We start from the raw sequence: 4,062 nt of genomic DNA on the forward strand, positions 1-4,062 counted from the left end.
CTGTTACAAGCCCAGTCTATACATGGCCGCGAACACGCCTGTGTGTCCAGGTCGTGTAGTATACATGGTCGTGTGCCAGGCCATGTGTGCGATGCCTTCACTTCTCCCATGCCCGTGTCAGAGGCCGTGTGGGGGACACGGTCTCACACATGCGCATATGCCAGGCCGTGTCTCACACACGGTCGTGTCTATTGCCCATGTAACTCACTAACTTGCAATTAAGTTTGGAAAATCAGCTCCAGTATTCACATTGCCTAGGACACGCCCATGTGTCTCTGGGATTTGTGTGCCACATGGTCGTGTCTCCAAGCCGTGTGGACCACCTCAGGCCTTGTAACCTTAAAAATTTTGAAAAATTAAGTCCCAGGACTCACACAGCCTAGGACACGCCTGTATGTCCAGGCCATGTGTGTCACACAGCCATGTCGCCAAGCCGTGTGACTCACTGTCGAATGCCCCATTGTGCACACGGCCTAGGACACGGGGTCAAAATATTTTTTAAAATTTAATTTAATTAATTTAAAAATAACATGAAATAAAGTTAAAAGAATTAGCAGAATGTTAAATACTCAAGTTGCCTCCCGAAAAGCGCTTATTTAGAATCTAAGCTTGACTTACCTTTTTTTGTGCAAGGTTATGGTGGTTCTCAAAGCCGAAGCTTCTCTTTCTCGTCATCAATTTTATTACCAGCATAAGGTTTGAGTCGAGTATTGTTTACCTTAAATGTGCAGAACTCAAAATGAGTTACCTTGACTGTACTGTATGGAAAGACATTCAGTATAGTAAATGGGTTTGATCCATTTGCCTCAAGCACCGAAGGGGAAATTCATGGATCCGTTTTGTCCAGCATACCTTGTCCCCAGCCTTAAATTGGTTTGTTCCATTCACATGTTCCTCATAACGTCGCTTTGGCTTTTCATTTTTTTCCCAGTTTCTCCTTGACATGTGTTCGCCATTCATCTAGTTCATCAATTTTCACCATTCGTTGTTCATAAGTTGTTCTGTTTCTGTTACCTTGACTGAAACATGGCTCCATCATGTTTTCACGAGGAATTTCCAGCAAAGAAGGTTGAGCCACATAGTTACTAACATTCACAAAACATTTAAAATCTTCTCGATCCCTAGAGACTCTTACAGAATCACGTGCTTAGAAAATAAACTTCTCGTCACCTACACAAAGCACAAGTTCACCCGTACCAACATCTATTATAGAGTTCTACCAGTTGTTCAAAGGGGGTGACCTAAAATCAATGGTACGTCACTATCCTTATCCATGTCTAACACAACAAAGTCAACGGGGAATATGAATTTGTCAATTTTTATAAGCACATCCTCAATAATACCCCTAGGATATCTAATGGTTCTATCTGCTAATTGAATACTCGTCCTAGTTTGTTTGGGTTTCCCCAGACCTAATTGTTTAAACATTTTATAAGGCATGACATTAATACTAGCCCCTAAATCATCCAAAGCATTATCAATATTTAAACTACCAATTAAACATGGAATAGTAAAACTCCCTAGTTCTTTTAGTTTGTTGTGTAGTTTATTCTGAAGAATGGTCGAGCAAACTACGTTGAGCTCCACAGTTAATAAGTCATCTAGCTTCCTCTTGTTCATTAATAGCTCCTTTAAGAATTTAACATAATTTGGTATCTGCGAAAGAGCTTCAATAAACGAATAAGTTAATGTGTAACTTTTTAAGAAGCTTAAAGAATTTACCATATTATTCGTTCGTGTGGTCTCTCTTTGACGCGTTAGGATATGGCACTCGAGGCGTATATTCCTTTACAACTAGTTTTTGTTCTTTCTTATCTTCCTCAACCTTATTTTTGTTCACCATAACTTCTTGCCTTGGTTCTTGTTTAGGTTTAACTAATCCTTCCACGACTCGAACAATAATCGCATGAAGTTGCTCCCTAAGGTTAGGTTCAATATTTCTAAGCAAGCTACCTTGTGGTCATTCTAAAATTATCTTAGCAAGCTATCCTATTTGATTCTCGAGCCTTTGAATCTATGCTTGCTGATTTTTTAGTGATGCCTCAGTGTTTTGAAAATGGGTCTCTAACACCGAGATAAACTTGGTCAACATCTCTTCAAGGTTTGACTTTTTCTCTTGTAGATAAGGTTGTTGGAAGCTCGGAGGTGGTTGTGCTCTTTGATTTCCTTGACCACCCCAAGAGAAACTGGGATGGTTCCTCTAACCTGCATTATAGTTGTTACTCTATGAGTTATTTTGAGGCCTAGAATTATTACCCAAATAATTGATTTGTTCATTCTCTATGCTATGAGTAACATTCTGGATTATTCATTCCACCTCCGTTTATATTGCATTGCATAACCGAATTAACCTACATAGAAAGATATAAACAATCAATTTTCTTATCAAGTAATTCTACCTGGTTTGATAACATAGTGATTGCATCAATATTAAAGACACCGGTGACTTTCATCAGCTTTGTCCTCATGACTTGCCACTGATAATTATTTAATGCCAGCTCCTCTATAAACTCATAAGCTGCTTTGGGTGTTTTATTGTTCAAAGTTCCACCAGCTACTACATCAATCAATTACCTCGTTGAAGGATTCAAACTGTTATAGAAGGTTTAAACTTGTAACCATAGAGGTAACCCATAATGAGGGCACCATCTCAATAAATCATTGTATCTCTCCCATGCATCGTATAACGTCTCTAAATCGATCTGAACAAAGGAAGAGATATCATTCCTCAACTTGGTTGTTTTAGCTAGTGGAAAATACTTTAATAAAAATTTTTAGGTCATTTGAGCCCATGTAGTGATGAAACCTCATGGTAAAGAGTTTAACCAATGTTTAGCTTTGTTCCTTAATGAGAAAGGGAATAACCATAAGCGAATGGTGTCATCAGTGGCGCCATTAATCATGAAAGTGTGTCAGATTTCTAGAAAATTAGCCAAATGAGTATTTGGGTCTTCGTCTTGCAAACCATCGAACTAAACATATTGTTGTACCATCTTAATTATATTCGGCTTCAGTTCAAAATTATTTGCAGCAATGGTAGGTCGCACAATACTTGATTCAACCCCAGTTAGTGTGGGCTTGGCATAATCGTACATAGTATGAGGAACAAGAGCAGGAGCTGTAACAACTGCAGGAGGTAGCTGAATATTCTAATTATCATCCATCTCCTCAGTAATAATGTTGTCCTCTTGTTTGTCTGCTATAATTTGTCGACTCTACCTTGCTTCTCATGATTTTTGCAAGTAGTACTTTCAATTTCACTATCGTAAACCAATGGTCCCGACGGGTTTCTTCTAGTCATAAACTAAAAGAACCTACCAGAAGAAAACAAAAGAAAAATTAGAATGTAAAAATTAAACTAAAACAAAAATATAAAAATAAAATAAAATAAAATAAAAATGGATAAATTAATAAAAATCAAGTGTCCCTAATATTTTAGTCCTCGAAAACAACACCAAAAACTTGATTGTCACTGAACTAACTATAAATATGAAAAAGGCAAGCGCACCTATCAAACATTAATATAGCTACGGTGAGTAGATATATCGTATCCACAAGGACTAAAAGTATTAGTAATTATCATTTTCTTATTATTTAGTTGACAATTTGGAGTGATGAGTTTTAATCTAAAATTACTGAATTAATTTAACTGAGAACGCAACAGAGAACGAATCAGGAAAGTAATCAAAAGATAACCAATGAGAAAGAAAATACCCGAGAAAGAATCCACCTAGACTTCTTCTATTATTACGAATCTATTTTAAATGATTTATTCACTTGGTGTCTTGATCGATAGAAATCCCTAAATTATGCTAATATTTCTTTCGAGAGTAAGAGCAACTGACTCTAGGTTGACAAATTAAAATCTCTTTCTAATTAACACCCCTATTGTGACATTAACTCGATCTATGGATTCCCTATTAGATTTGACTCTAATCTGGTAGATTTATGTCATCTTATTTCTAAGACTGCATGCAACCCCACTCAATTATGCTAGATCTACTCTTAAATAGGGACTTTTCCTCTATTGATTAAACACATTAAACATGAATTAGTATCTCA

At 36.9% G+C, this 4,062-nt stretch overlaps 1 non-coding gene across 1 annotated transcript; it reads left to right on the forward strand.

The window, feature by feature from the left end:
• The first annotated feature begins 2,628 nt into the window (after positions 1–2,628).
• LOC128035695 (small nucleolar RNA R71) lies at positions 2,629–2,735 on the forward strand. The gene has a single exon (XR_008192246.1). It is a non-coding gene; the product is annotated as a small nucleolar RNA R71 (small nucleolar RNA).
• Positions 2,736–4,062: the final 1,327 nt, after the last annotated feature.

Source organism: Gossypium raimondii, chromosome 12 (assembly GCF_025698545.1).
Source record: "Gossypium raimondii isolate GPD5lz chromosome 12, ASM2569854v1, whole genome shotgun sequence".
NCBI lineage: Eukaryota > Viridiplantae > Streptophyta > Magnoliopsida > Malvales > Malvaceae > Gossypium > Gossypium raimondii.